This window comes from Erinaceus europaeus, chromosome 1 (genome assembly GCF_950295315.1).
Source record: "Erinaceus europaeus chromosome 1, mEriEur2.1, whole genome shotgun sequence".
NCBI lineage: Eukaryota > Metazoa > Chordata > Mammalia > Eulipotyphla > Erinaceidae > Erinaceus > Erinaceus europaeus.
In genome coordinates, this window is record NC_080162.1 from 189,748,401 (window position 1) to 189,764,817 (window position 16,417).

General features: G+C 39.2%; 1 long non-coding RNA gene and 1 pseudogene across 1 annotated transcript in view; both read right to left on the minus strand.

Annotated features, from left to right (window-relative positions):
• LOC132541155 (uncharacterized) overlaps positions 1-16,417 on the minus strand; it is a 701,393-nt gene that overhangs the window by 526,463 nt on the left and 158,513 nt on the right. The window lies entirely within an intron of this gene.
• On the minus strand, positions 12,112-16,069 carry LOC103117297 (eukaryotic translation initiation factor 3 subunit C-like; annotated as a pseudogene).

A 16,417-nucleotide genomic window follows, 5' to 3' on the forward strand; every position in this document is an offset into this window, starting at 1 on the left:
CAGGCGAGGGGACATGGTCTATAAAGTCTCAAGGCAATTGGCTGAAGTTAGTCTTTGAGAAACACAGCAGCGTGTACCAGTAAGTCTGATGGAGGTGTCAGTCCAAAGTAGCTGACCACAGAAGAAAATACCAAGGGATGAAACGCTGCATGTCTGTCTCGATGGGGAATGTCAGCCACCAGAATTCTGCTTTTCTGTAGAGAGTTATCTTTGGAGTCTGTGAATCTGTTTCTTCAGGTCGTGCCAGGTCACATCATTGGTTTCCAGGGGTGTGTTGTAGTCATTCCATCTTGTGGGCGATGTCAGAGAACAGGATCTAAATGGATTTCCAGGAATTCCATTTGAGTAGATGCTTTTTCATGTGAAGACTTGACAGCATGTAGTATCATGAGTCCCCGGAGGGCGTCCTAGTCCAAAAATCTCCTCAAAATTCCATTTGGGGTGCTTCTGACTGTTCTTGCAGGATTGCTTCAGTTACCCATTTTTAAAAGCGTCTTCCCATCAAAGAAAGAATCCAATCAGGAGAGTAGAGCTATCCACATGTCTCCATACTTGGGGACTGCCAGGGTACTTGAGAATATTCCTCAAATTAAAGTAGTCCTTCTCCATGGGAAACATTTGGGAAGAAGTCCAGAAAGTCCCAGTGGAAATCTCCATGCATATCCCAAGGTCTACGATAACGGTCATAAAGAACCAAATTGTGGCCTGGAGCAAAATGTAGTCCTTTTCCTCAGGAAACATGGGAGAGGGAATCCAGAAAGTCCAAGGAGAAATCTCCATGCATCTCCCAAGCTCTATGATTAGGGTCACAAGAAACCAAAGTTCCCGGTCAGGGAAACAAAGTGTGGCCCAGAGCAAAATGTTCCAGAGACAAAGTAACTGTCTCATGATAAAACAGTAGAGGCTTTGGCAAACCTCTTCATAAGTAGAAGAGAAGACCATAGTGCATAGGTAGGCAAAGTCTTCACTTATCTGGGAGTTGCGCAGGTCTAGTCCCACGTTGGTGCCGGTCTCTGTTTCAGGGCTTATGTCAGCCCCACGTTGGGCGCCATTATGTTGTTTTCGACGGGCTGGATTCACGGGTGGGTAACAGAGGACCAGGGACTCATGGTTGAGCTGTAGGCAGTATCTATTTATTCATGCAGGACACAGCACAATCTAAGCCAAGCTAAATTCAAAACTACAAACAATCTAGTCCTTATAAATATACTAGCCCAGTAGGGTGGGAACAGGATGCGACGCAGAGAGGGTGGAGAGAAAAGTGACTGGTGAAAATCAGGGTATGACAAGGAGAGGGGGCTGAGCAGGTGAGAATTCTACCACTAAACCACCAATGCCCTGGAGGGAAGGTGGTGCTTGTTAACAGAGGTTATGTAAATAGAATGAAGTGGTTATGTAAATAGAATAGTGTTAAGCAGGGGGGATTAAACTAATGAAACAGAAGGGGTTTTTAGAAGCATACCAACAGAATAGGAAAACTATAAAGGGAGGGGATGGAATACAGAGTTCTTGCGGTGGGAACTATGTAGAGCTGTACCCCTCTTATCCTATGGTTTTGTCAGTGTTTCCTTTTAATAAATGTGTGTATGTGTGTGTGTGTGTGTGTGTGTGTGGTGTGTAATCACAACAGGCTGTGACTTTCCAAAGAACTTCTGAGAAAAAAAGAAAAGTATAGTGCGGGGGTAGTTAGCATAATGGTTATGCAAAGAGACTCTCATGTCTGAGGCTCCGAAGTCCCGGGTTCAATCCCCCACACCACCATAATCAAGAGCTTTACAGTGCCCTGGTATTTATCTCTGTGTCTTTCTCTCTCTGCATCTCTCTCAAAAATAAAATAAATACAATACTTAAAAAAATAAAAATAAAAGGAAAAAAGAAAAGTATAGAGATAGCATGCTCCCAAACTTCAGTTTATAATACAAGAGAATAGTAACCAAAACAGCATGGTACTGGAATAAAAATGGACACTTGGATCAGTTGAGCAGAATCAGGCACTTAGAAATGAGTCCACATATATACAACCACCTAATAATATATGACAAAGTGGCAAAACCATTCAATAAGGTAAATGGATGATGCTGGAAAAGTTGAAAAGCCACGTGTAGAAAAGTGAAACTATATAACCACTTGCTATCATACACCAAGATCAAATCAAAATGGATTAATGATATAGATATTAGACCAGAAAATGTAAACTTTAAGTCATTTTTTATTAGATAGAGACAGACAAAAATTGAGAGGGATGGGAAAGATAGTAAGAAAAAGAGACAGAGTGACCCCTGCATCCCTGCTTCACCACTTGTGAAGCTTTCCTTTCCTTGTCCTTGTAACCTGTTTACTCAACTAGGTGCACCACCACCCAGCCCCGGAAACTCTAAAATTTATAAAAGAAAATTTCAGTAAAACTTTGGAGGACCTTCACAATAAAGATGTATTTGGAGCCTGAACCCACTGGGCATGGAAAATAAAAACACATGTAAATCAGTAGGATTACATGAACTAAAATCTACTATACATCAAAAGCAAACAAACTATAGAAGGATAACCAAGAAATGGAGTAAATGGAAGAAGATATTCTCACTTCGCACATCAGACAAATGACTGATATCAAACATTTATACAGAATTGTTACAGGTCTATAAAAGAAGCAATAATAACACAATAAAAAGTGGGCCAAATCTGTTCATATTTAACACAGAAGTGGATAGATGGGGTTTACAGTTCACAGTATTTATATACTTTGCTCATATTTGGGACCTACTCTCGGCCCTGATCCAGCTCTCTAGTCCGATTCCCAACTGCAAACCATCTCCCCAGGCAATATTTTAACCCACCTGTATCTAAGCTATTGGGCTCAGGCAAAAACTATGAAAGTCATGGCCACTTTGGAATATACCTATTATAGACTTTCTACTTTATTTCCACACTAAGATCCTTAATTCCATCTGCTCTATTCTTACCTTTAGGTTCCAGAATATTAAACAATTTTTACCGCTTTATTTTACTGCTTTTCAGCCACCAAGTTGCAGATGTTACCATGATGCCATCCTAACTTCCTTGAGCAGATAACCTCACTAATATGTCCTAGCACTTTAATCTTCCCAGAGCCCTACCTCAGTAGGGAAAGACAGAAATAGGCTGGGGGTATGGATTGACCTGTTAATGTCCATGCTCAGCAAAAAAGTAATTAGAGATGTCAAACCTCTCACCTTTTGCACCCCATAAAGATCTTTGTTCCATACTCCCAGAGGATTAAAGAATAGGGAAACTTCCAATGGAGGGGATGGGATATAGAACTCTGGTGGTGGGAATTATACAGAATTGTACCCCTCTTATTCTACAATCTTGTTAATCATTATTAAATCACTAATTATAAAAATAATATGATAGCAATTCTTCCAGAAATCTTTTATTTAAATTAATATATACCTTATGGGGATTTTAAAAGTCTGATTCATCTCCAGAGAAATAAATATTAAATGCGCTTAAGTACAAAAACAAAAAAGAGGGAGTGGGGCAGTAGGACAGCGGGTTAATTGCACATGGCACAAAGCGCAAGGACCCTTTTAAGGATCCCAGTTCGAGCCCCCGGCTCCCCACCAGCAAGGGAGTTGCTTCACAAGCGGTAAAGCAGGTCTATAGATGTTTATCTTTGTCTCCCTTCCTTTCTTGATTTCTCTATGTCCTATCCAACAACACCAATGGCAAGAGCAACAATAACAACAACAAGGGCAACAAAATGGGAAAAATGGCCTCCTGGAACAGTGGATTTGTAATGCAGTTACCAAGCCACAGCAATAACGTTGGAGACAAGAAAAACAAAACAAAACAAAAAAAGGCTCAAAGAATTAAACAGACAGTTTTTTAAAGAAAAGATACACTGGATCACAGACCCATGAAGGAATGCTCCAGTTCACTTATCATTAGAGAAAGGGAAATTAAAATTATACTGAGATACCATCTCACTCCTGAAAGAATGGCTTATGTTAACAAACCAGGAAATGACAGGTGTTGGAGAGGTTGTGGAGAAAAAGAAACTCTGCTACATTGCTGGTGAGAATGAAAACTGGTACAGCCCCTTTGGAAGACTGTATGGAGAGTCCTTAAACAAATAAAAAAAGGAAGTACCTGTGATCCAGCAATACTACTTTTAGGTATTTATCTAGTGGACACTCAAACACTTAATTAGAAGAGACAAATGTGCCCTTACATTCATATCTGCATTATTAAGAATAACCAACGAGTGGAATCAAGATAAATGCCAATAAACACATACTGGCTAATGAAGTTATGGGATATATATATATATATATATATATATATATATATATATATATATATATATACTTATATACCATGGAATACAATTCTGTGATCAAAAAAGATGATGTTGTGTTCTTTGGGACAAAAATAGAACTGGAAGTGATTATGCTTAGCAAAATAATTAAAGAGATGAAATACAACTACCAGATGGTTTTACTGATATGTGGACTTTATAGATCTGATTCATATGAACTTTCAAAAAAAATAGTAATCCAATCAAAACAGAAACAATTAAACTTTTTGTAAGACTTTTGAGAACTATGGTGGAGTTATCTTTGGGAAGTTGGAGGGTGGGTATATGAAACTTTGTAGTTAGTATAGTTAATGTGCTATGGAACACTGTAATCTTAATTATCTTGTAAAAAACTATTAATAAATAAAATTATTTTAAAAATCTAGATACAGGAAAAAATATATATTTTGCTGCTATAGTAAGATAAGAAAGGATTATTAAAAATGCAAATTGTTTATTTCAAAAAAAGATATTTGTATGTATTGTGAAATTATACACTTAATACACAGACTAGCAATAATTTTTGGAAAAATTTGAAAGTGAATCTTACCAAAAATGTGTTGCAGAATTATTGATGACATGGTAGAAGTGAAAAAGCAAATGTAGGTATAAATATTTGAAAAGTGTTCTCCAAATTCAGTTAAATACTTAGGCAAGTCCCCAAATTAAATTACATGCCAAGATGTGGTTGGCAAGCAAAGTATTATAATTAAGTTCCGTAGGGTTAGGAATTAGACTGAACCTCACCACAGTCTACACACTTTTCATGGCCCTGTTCACTATTGTATAATGGGAAGTTTAGTGAATGAAACAAATATACCACAGTCCAAACTGGAATGAAAATGACTGAAACTATAATAGATACTAAGGACAAACACAACTGTGGCCTGAGATATAGATTCCAAGGGCAGCTCTACATTGTCTGAATGGGAGCTTACACTCTTGTATAAATAACATGCCAGACTCCTGGGGTCCAGTCTGAATGAAGGAAGACACAGTATAAACAGATGAAAATAATAATAATAATAAAACAGAATGTAAATTACTAAGCAATGTCCTTCAAATAAAGATACACTTAACTTTACATAGTATTATCCTTTTTATAAAAATTCTAGTATGCAGATTCATGTTACAGCCTTGAAAGCAGTGCTAAAAATTTTAACATGTATACACAACTTATATATCAGATTAGAATATAAAAGTAACAACCTTTAAGTATAAAAGACTTACTCCAAGAGTTCTAAGAATCAATTGTATCTGTAAACTATCTACCTATTATCTATCCATCTTCCTACTTATGATGTATTTATATGTTATCTATTTATTTACAATTTTCATATGAATTGTTCATTTTATAGTATGATCATTGTAGTGGTGCTACCATTATTGCAAATAATCCTATTTCTAAATAATTTTACATTTTATAAAGTTATTTTTTAGTAGTGGTGTTCATTCTTTTTGATGGAGAGTTTAGGAGGCATCCTAAAAGACTACAATTGACAAAGGGAGGTAAACTATAGTTTGTTTATGACTTAAGTCTAGGTATCTAGCAGAAATATTTAATTGTTCCATCTCTTATAACTAGACTTAGATTTTTTTGGTTCTTCTTTTCTTTTTTTATTTAAACTTTTTAAAAAAATATTTATTTATTCCCTTTTTGTTGCCCTTGTTTTATTGTTGTAGTTATTATTGTTGTTGTTTTTGTTGGATAGGACAGAGAGAAATGGAGAGAGGAGGGGAAGACAGAGAGGAGGAGAGAAAGATAGACACCTACAGACCTGCTTCACCGCCTGTGAAGCGACTTCCCTGCAGGTGGGGAGCCTGGGTTCGAACTGGGATCCTTATGCTGGTCCTTGTGCTTTGCGCCACCTGCACTTAACCCGCTGAGCTACAGCCCGACTCCCTTGGTTCTTCTTTTCATGTTGAACTCTTCTCAGCAATTCTTGCAAGTCAGGATTGGTAGTGGTAAATTTTTTCTGTTTCTTAATATTTGAGAAGACCTATAATTCTCTTTCATATTTGAAGGTTACTTTAGCAGGATACAGAATTAGTGGCTGGTAATTCTTACCTTTTAATACTCTGAGTATACCATTCCTTGCTGCTTGGGTTTGTGATGAGAAATATGAGAGAAGTCTGATCACTCTTAATTTGTATGAAATTTTTTTTCCTTTCCTTAGCATCCTGCAATATTTGTTTCTTGTTCCCAGTTTTGGAAAATTTTACTGTGATGTGTCTTCTCTGCCATTTTAAATTCAGGAATTTAGGGGTACTTTAAACTTCTTATATTCCTATGTTTTAAACATTGCTCAGGTGTGAAAAATATTCAATTAAAATATCTTTCAATATGTTTTCTACTCCTCTCTCCCTCTCATCTTTCTCATGTATCTCAATAACTCTGAGACTTGACTTTCTGATTAAGTCTGCTATTTCACAAACAAGTGCTTCATTTTTCCTAATCCTTTCCTTTCCAAGAGTTTTCAATTCACAGACTGTGGTGGTTGTGTCGTCTAGTGCTAATTTTCTCTCCTCTGCCTGATTAAATTTATTTCCTAGGCTTCTTACCTTAACATTAACTGCATTTAAAGATGCCTCTATACCTTGAAACTCTCCTTGGAGATTTTTTTTTCATTTCTTTATTGGGGAATTAATGTTTTACATCTGACAGTAGATACAATAGTTTGTACATGCATAACATTTCCCAGTTTTCCATAAAACAATACTATCCCCACTAGGTCCTCTGTCATCCTTTTTGGACCTGTATTCTCCCCCCACCCACCCAACCCAGAGTCTTTTACTTTGGTGCAATATGCCAACTCCAGTTCAGGTTCTACTTGTTTTTTCTCTTCTGATCTTGTTTTTCAACTTCTGCCTGAGCGTGAGATCATCCCATATTCATTCTTCTGCTTCATATATATATGAATATATATATATATGAATATATATATATTCCCTTTTGTTGTCCTTGTTTTATTGCTGTAGTCGTTGTTGGATAGGACAGAGAGAAATGGAGAGAGGAGGGGAAGATAGAGAGGGGGAGAGAAAGACAGATACCTGAAGACCTGCTTTACCACCTGTGAAGCACTCCCCTGCAGGTGGGGAGCTAGGGGCTCGAACCTGGATCCTTACGCCAGTCCTTCCACTTTGCACCACGTGTGCTTAACCCACTGTGCTACCACCCGACTGCCCATTCTTCTGTTTCTGACTTCTTCTAGCGTTTGCCCTTCTTCCATAGCCAGTCAACAGCGTCAGGTTGAGCCTGATGTAAAGTTTCGAGACCTCCTTTGAATCTGGAGAGGTGGCAGTCGTTGACTATGTGGGTCATAGTCTGTCTGTAGCCGCAGGGGCAATTCAAGTCGTCTCTGGCTCCCCAGTGATGGAACATAGGGGCGCACCGGCCATGGCCTGTTCAATAGCCATTGAGGAGGGCCCAATCATAACGTGCTAGGTCAAAGCCGGGTTGACGCTTGCAGGGGTCTGTGATGAGGTGTTTGTTCTTTACCTCAGCTGATTGCCAACTCTGTTTCCAAGAGTCTGGAACAGAGAAGTTCAGTGTAGGCGTAGGGGACCAGATTGGGTGACGAGACGTCAAGCGTTGGACAGGGTGGGCAAAGATATCCGCGTATATTGGCAGGTCCGGTGGAGCGTAGACGTGGGAAATGAACTTAGATGATGTCACATCCCGACGAATATCTGGCGGGGCGATGTTGCTAAGAACTGGCAGCCATGGAACCGGGGTGGAACGGATGGTTCCAGAAATTATCCTCATGGAGGAATATAATTTGGAATCGATCAAGTGGACATGGGGGCTACGGAACCATACTGGGGCACAGTATTCTGCAGTGGAATAGCATAATGCCAGAGATGATGATCATAGTGTGGAAGTGCTCGCGCCCCATGAGGAGCTGGCCAGTCTTGCAATGATGTTATTCCTCGCGCCCACCTTTGTTGCAGTTTTTATGAGATGTTCGTGAAATGACAGAGTGCGATCGAGAGTAACACCAAGATAGTCTGGCTGGGCTTCATGCCGGATTCTCGTATCGTCAAGCTGCACATTAAGCTCACGTGAGGCCAAGGCATGGTGTAGATGGAAAACAGATGATACCGTTTTTGCAGTGCTAGGGATTAGTCGCCATTTTTTACAGTAATCAGATAGCAGAGACATGTCTTTCATGAGTGTTTCCTCGAGGATGTCAAACTTGGATGCCTGAGTTGCACAGCAGATGTCATCGTGTAGATGAACTTCCTTGAAGAAGTTTCTGGGAGGTCATTGATGTAAATATTAAATAGTGTAGAAGCCAGAACAGAGCCCTGGGGGAGGCCACTTGAGACAAGTCTCCATCTGATAGACTTGTCACCCAGATGCACCCGGAATCTTCTGTTTTGGAGAAGAAACGATATAGTGTTGGCCACCCATGGAGGCAGGCATCTTGAGATCTTGACTAGGAGACCACGGTGCCAGACCATGTCATAGGCTGCTGTGAGATCAACAAAGACAGCACCCGTCTTTAAATTCTTCTGGAATCCATTTTCAATGTAAGTTGAGAGGGCCAGGGCTTGTTCGCAGGTAGATCTTCCTGGGCGGAAACCAGCTTGGGCGGGTGATAGGAATTTCTCTGTAAGATGAGAAATACGTGACAGAAGCAGCCTCTCAAGGAGTTTGTAACACACGGAGAGGAGAGAAATTGGTCTATAGCTGGAGGCCAGTGTTGGGTCTTTCTTTGGTTTCAAAACCACTATAATCTTCGCACGACGCCAAACTTTGGGCATAGACTCAGATTCCAAGATGTGGGACAGGAATGAAGCGAGCCACTTCTTTGCTGCAGGACCCAGGTTAAGAATGAGTTCTGGGGTGATGTTATCATAGCCAGCAGCTGTTCCTGGTTTAACCCTCTTCAAAGCGTCTTCCAGTTCAGACAGTGTAAAGGGAGAGAGTTTTGGAGATGGACAAGATAACCAGAAGTGGGATGACCACTCATGGGAAATTTCTCTTTTCCAGACTGGGTCGATCTTAGCACCTCCAACTTGAGTTACATGACTGTTTCTGTCTTATTTCACTGTTTCTGACTTATTTCACTTAACATGATATTTATCAAGTTCTATCCAAGACTGGCTGAAAACGGTGATGTCACTGTTTTTAATAGCTGAGTAGTATTCCATTGTGTATATATAACACAACTTGCTCAGCCACTCATTTGTTGTTGGACACCTGGGTTGCTTCTAGATTTGAGCCATTACAAATTGTACTGCGAAGAACATATGTGTACAGAGATTTTTTTGGATGGGTGTGTTGGTTTCCTTAGGATATATCCCCAGGAGAGGAATTGCAGGATCATAGGGTAGGTCCATTTCTAGCCTTGTGAGAGTTCTCCAGACTGTTCTCCACAGAGGGTTGACCAATTTACATTCCCACCAGCAGTGTAGAAGGGTACCTTTGACCTCACAACCTCTCCAGCTTTTGCTGCTGTTACCTTTTCTGATGTATGACATTCTTACAGGAGTGAAGTGGTATCTCATTGTCGTCTTTATTTGCATTTCTCTGACAATCAGAGACTTGGAGCATTTTTTCATGTGTTTTTTGGCCTTTTGGATCTCTTCTGTGGTGAATGTTCTGTCCATGTCCTCTCCCCATTTTTGGGTGGGGTCGTTTGTTTTCTTCTTATTGAGTTTGGCAAGCTCTTTATGTATTTTGGTTATTAGCCTCTTGTCTGATGTATGGCATGTAAAAATCTCCCATTCTGTGAGGGTTCTCTTGGTTTGGGAAGTGGTTTCTTTTGCTGTGCAGAAGATTTTTAATTTGATGTAGTCCCATAAGTTTATACTTGCCTTAGTCTTCTTTGTGATTGGATTCATTTCATTGAAGATGTCTTTAAAATTTATGTGGAAAAGAGTTCTGCCAATATTTTCCTCTAAGTATCTGATAATTTCTGGTCTAACATCCAAGTCCTTTATCCACTTGGAATTTAGTTTTGTGTTTGGTGAAATGTAGTGCTTCAGTTTCATTTTTCTGCATGTTCAACACATTTTTTCCAACACCATTTTGTTGAAGAGACTCTGCTTTCCCCCATTTAATAGTCTGGGAACCTTTGTCAAAGACTAGATGTCCATATGTGTGGATAATTTATTTTTTTATACTTTGTAAGTTTTTGGTAAAATGGTCTCCGAGTTCTTGAAACTATGTCTACATGTCAAGTTTAGTTTCTTTAATTTACTGCATGATGAGTTTTCTGAACTCTACGTCTGTCATTTTTTTTCCAGGTCTTTGTCTCTCTGGTCAATTGAAGTTTCTATCATTTATGTCTGTATATTTCTCAGTTGTGGCATTTAGTCTGGCTTTTGTTGTTGTGCCAGGAGAGATTGTTGTGGCTAAAGTTTTAGATATCCCTGTTTATATATATTGTTGGGGAGGGGATTTTATCCTGTGTCATCAGGCAAGTTTAGTGACTTTGATGTTAATATATGGTCTCCCTGCTATTGTAGCAGTCTCTGGAGTGTAAGAGCATTGGAGAATTCCTTTCTTCTTGGTGTTAAAAGAAAATGCAGGATTTATTTCCCTAGCCGGGTGCCAATGCCTGTATATTCCATGTAGGATTAGTTCTCAGTCATATTTTGCCATAAATCCTAGTGATTTTTATGGACAGTTCAATATCCTGATGCCCCTGGGTTCACAGTTTAAGGCAACACAAATTTCCTGCCTTTCTTCCCCTGACCATGTGCTTTGTTTTTTTATTTTTTTATTTTATTTTTTATTATTTTTTAATTTTTTTATTTAAGAAAGGATTAATTAACAAAACCATAGAGTAGGAGGGGGTACAATTCCATACAATTCCCACCACCCAATCTCCATTTCCCACCCCCTCCCCTGGTCGATTTCCCATTCTCTATCCCTCTGGGAGCATGGACCCAGGGTCATTGTGGGTTGCAGAAGGTAGAAGGTCTGGCTTCTGTAATTGCTTCCCCGCTGAACATGGGCATTGACTGGTCAGTCCATACTCCCAGTCTGCCTCTCTCTTTCCCTAGTAGGGTGCGTCTCTGGGGAAGCGGAGCTCCAGGACACATTGGTGGGGTCTTCAGTCTAGAGAAGCCTGGCTGGCATCCTGATGACATCTGGAACCTGGTGACTGTAAAGAGAGTTGACATATGAAGCCAAACAAATTGTTGAGCAATCATGGACCCAAAGCTTGGAATAGTGGAGAGGAAATGTTAGGGGGGTACTCACTGCAAACTCTAGTGCACTTCTGCTTTCAGGCATATATTTTGCAGTAGTTTACAGATACGTGTGAACATATGCTCTCTCTCACAGAAACTGGTGTATAACTAGGTTTTGGGACTTTGTTAGAAAGTGAACCACCTGAGATGAAATTAAAGTATACTATGAAAGGAAAGGTCTCACCCGAGTAATGAAGTTGAAGGGTTTTCATTCCACACGTGAAGTCTCTGGACACAGTCTGAGGTGAAGCATGTTGAGGTGGCAATCGTTGTGTTTTTTTTAAGTAACAAAATAGCAACCACTGACACTGAGCAGAGGTTTTTAAAGTCTTGAGACCCTCTCCCCTACTTCTGGCCATGCTTGCCTATACCCACTTATGACTAAGTGAGTTATTTAAGAAGCCACAGTTGTAAGTTGGCTGATTATTTTTAGTTGTTGTTATTAATTAAGTACATCAGAGTGATCTTTTTTTAATTTATAGTTATAATTTTGAGTAGACCTCTACTCACAGTCTGTTTTAGAACTTATAGGCTGAGCAATCTTGGCCATAGGGCCAGAAGTAGAATGCTCAGTAGGCAGCCTGAGACTGCTGCTGGCTGCAGCTGCCCTGCCACATGTATACCTTGTTTTTGAGGTAGTCATCATTCTGGTCTTGGAAGTAGTCACCATAGGTGCCCTGCTTATGGTCAAACACTCAGTCCTTGTTCTCCACCAGGACCCCCAGCTTCCCTGCAAGTTGCAGATACAGGTTCTACTGAGGAGCAGGCTCAGTGTTGTTCATCACAACCATCTGAATGGTCTGGTCCAGGTTGGCCATTAGCTCCTCATTGATGATTATCTTGCTAATGATGGGATGTATAGTGTCCTCCTGATGTTAGATTTACAAACACTGCTGTAAGTTAACTGGTAAGTCTGCAGTGACTCTTCTTGTATCTTCCCACTCAGCATGGCTCAGACTTTGTCAGCCTTAGGGAAAAGGCTGCACATTTTGCCATTCATTTTCTCAGTAATGATCAGACAGTGGTAGGTCTTCCACTTGCTCATGTTCATTGCCTTGAGAGCAGTCACCACATGATCCCTTATTGATTCAGGAAGACCCAGCAATGGTTGTCGTTTGCCTACCTACAGCTGGTGATGGAACTGTTTGCTGACCATGCATTACCAAACACTGCTCTTGTGGGATGTTATGTAGGCATGGCATTACAGCAGCACGGTGAACATGAGGTAAACACACTCCAGCAGCTCCAGTTTGCTGTGCAGATGGAATGGCACCTGCCTACATATCTCTACATTCTCATGCTAATGGTTGTGCTCCTGGAGGTTTTGGAACAGAGGGCACTGACCTAGGAGGTCCTTGGCCCACCTGCTACTGGATGTTCAGCAAGGCATAATGTGCATCCTTGGTGAGGCCTTGGTGTAAGGCAAAGATGTTCATCTGCACCATGGTTTAGTTGTACAGAATCTGCACTGGCAGATCCAAATGCAGAATGTTGTCTTACAGGTGGCTTATGAGCATGAGTAGGTATGGTACCACTGGGAGTACAAGGTATGATGGTAGATGTGGTAGAGGATGGTGCATGTGCGTATCTGATCCCTGTGGCCCTTGGCATAGATGTACTTGCACTTTTCTTCATCAGAACAACAGAGTTCTTACCTTAATTTTCTGCCTGGTCTGTCTCAGTCTTTGAGGGCCTCTTAGGTTGGGCAAGTTGCTGTTGCTGGGTCTTGCAGTCAAACTTGTAGCAGATGGGGAGGACGCACCTCAAATAGATGCCATGGACCTCCTAGGTGGTGTTCTTCTTCTCCAGGTAGTGCTGCACATGCTCAATAATGGTGCACACCTGTGCCTCATTCTTCAAGTGCTACATATACTCTTGGGGATGAGGATTGGTATTTTGTAGTATTTGAGTAAATTCTTCATCTGTTTGTTTCACCAGAGTTAGAATATACACGGACACACATACACTGCTCAGGATTATGTAGGTTCTCACTATCCTCTAGAATATTCTAATAAAGATGTTGAGGTTTGCAAAAAAGATGTCCCTAAGCTCATTGATACTGTCCAAACACTTCTGCCACATTGATGGCTTCATATGTGTGGCCAATTTGGAGCTGTAATCATAGAGAGAAGCAATGATATTGAATTTCATCTTGATGATAACACCCTCCCTCAGGTTGTTTTCAGAAGCAATCTGAGCCAGTAGTTGGAACAATTCAGTCTGTACCACTCCATCAATTCCCTTCTTGCCTCATGCCTGGAGGATTATATTTAGTTTCTTGATGACAATAGCATGAATAACACTGCTAATCCCTGCTATATTACCAGAAGCTGGCTGGGATTTGTTTTTCTAGCCAGCTGTGGGAGTTTAAATTGATTATAGGGCTTTACTTTTAGCCAGATTCTCCTCCCCCCCCAACACTAATGGGTCCTTTTAGGCAGTTCAAAATCTTATTGCCCCTGAAATCACAATTTAAGATCTACCTTCTTGCTACTGACTATGTATTCTATACTGTCTAACTTCCACTTTTCTCTAGGTGTCATTGAGCATGGCTTTTGAGCCTTGAGAGTCTCTCCCTCACCCCTTTTCCATCTGCTAATCACGTTTCTGCACTTACCTGTGGCTTAGTGAGTTTTAAGAAATCCTGGTTGTATTTATTGAGTTTTCGGGTGTTTTTCAAGGCTTTTTCTAGTTGATCAGGAAAATGAAGTGAAGTCACTTACTCCATAGCCATGCCTCCAGAAGTTTCCCAGACTTATCTTTTTTAGATAATATCACAAAGAAGAATTTATAGGTACTGAAAGAAATTATGTTACTACTAGGAACATTTTACAAGTATCTGAAACCAGGTAATAAAAGAAATTAGAACTGTAAAGTAGCATAAGATATTTAGATTCAGATTATTCCTTGTTACTGAACATCAAAGGAATCTATACAGTCTTCATCATAGTTATAAAATGGGAAATGTTTGTCTCTTCTTCTCCAAACTGTAGCAATCTTGCCAATCTCCTTTGAATAAAGCAGATAAAAGCCATGGACTGCAATTTAGGAAAGCTCAAGTGAATACAGAAAGCTCTCAATTTTTCAGACAAGTCAAACCTATGTCTTCTACTATTTTTGACTTCTTAATTTGTGCACACTTTCCTTTAGACTTCTTAAAGCACAAAGGTTTACAAAATATAGTGCTGTAATAATATAAAATTGCACAATAATAGTATAATAAAAATTGGGTTATTAATACTTGATAAGTATACCTTAATCAATAACAGTGCAGAAAAATTTAGGCTATAACCTGAAGCATTTTTAACAGAGCTGAAAAAAAATGCATGTGAAACAGAAACATTTTCCATTTTTGTAACTGACAAGAACACATGTAATAAGTTTTGTAAATATTACTTTTGAGAGGCATTATGTTTTAGGAAAAAAATGCCTAAATAAATAAACTATAAGATGGAAATAAAGGCAGTGACTATTTCTTATAGACTGAAGATTGATGAATAGCCACAACAGACTGAGAAAAAAACTAAAGGATGGAATGAGACAGTAGGTTTAATTGAGAAGGAGATTTTATTTAGGAGAAGAGGTTAATTAATTTTCATTGAAGTAGTAAGTCCAGAACATACTTCTTTTGCTCTCCTTTAGAACCACATCTTAAATATAAGATTAAAGCTATTTTACTTTTTTTTCCAAAGGAAAACGAGATAAATTTAAGTTAAATTAACTTCAATTGAAGTTCTCTAAGTTGAGTAGATAGCTTTAAATCATATTACTTCTCAATATATTGATTGGTAATTAATAGCAGTTCAACCATAAGTAGATTGAGCTTTAACACAATAGTTTCCTTTTTAAAGATAGATTCAACTGTAATATGATAATTGTCTATATAAACACAGCTAAGCAGCTAAATTATTAAAGTAAACAAACTCTTTCTCTGGACATAAATTTCTTGCTAAACATTCAGTCTGACTTTTTTTTTTTAACCAGAGCACTGTTCAGTTCTGGCTTATGGTGGTGCGGGGGATTGAACCTAAGACTTTGGAGCCTTAGGCATGAGAGTTTGTTTGCACAACCATTATGCTATCTACCCTCCGCCAGTCTGATTTTGTATAATGCAACAGTATATCCACTGATCACAAATAACATTTTCCCTTTTTTTTTTTTTAAGTTTTGCTTGTTGATTTTTTTTTATGAGAGACCAACATCCCATTCAGCTCCGGAATACGAGGATTCTCTTTATTTCAGTATTTGGATGTGTACTATGAAGTTTTGTGAAGGCATCCTTGACCATAAGTATTGCAGATTACTTGGCAACACAGCACAGAAGAAGGTGGTGTTGCAATAACTAGAATGATAGACTTGCAAGCACAAGGGCCCAAGTTCAATTCCTAGCATGGCATATAGCAAAGTGATGCTCTGGTTCCCAGAAGGGTTTATGGGAAAGATGCGGTGGGTAACTACTATCTGTGTTAACTTTCCATTAGATTGTAAACTTTCATGCTTCTTTCTATTGGACCCAAATTTTAGCATTTTTCCTAATTTCTCACTGCTCTTCCAAAATAATGAACATGATGGTGGGCCCCTATCTTCCAGGAAGAACTTGTATCTTCTAGTCTATAACTAACTGAAAAATTCCTTTATCTTTATTGGCTAAAGCACCTTCTTGAATGCTTGTGATTCAATTTTTAAAAAATACAAAAAGAGGAGGGGGGTGATATGGTTATCTGACATATTCTTAGAATGGAAGCAATATTATCCCACCACTGTTTTTATCCCATGTGGAAGTCTCTTGAGGATATATTACTTGAGTTTTCTAGTAATTGCAGCTGATTATACCTTAAAGAGATCAACACTGTATTTGAAGTTGTTCTTCTAAAT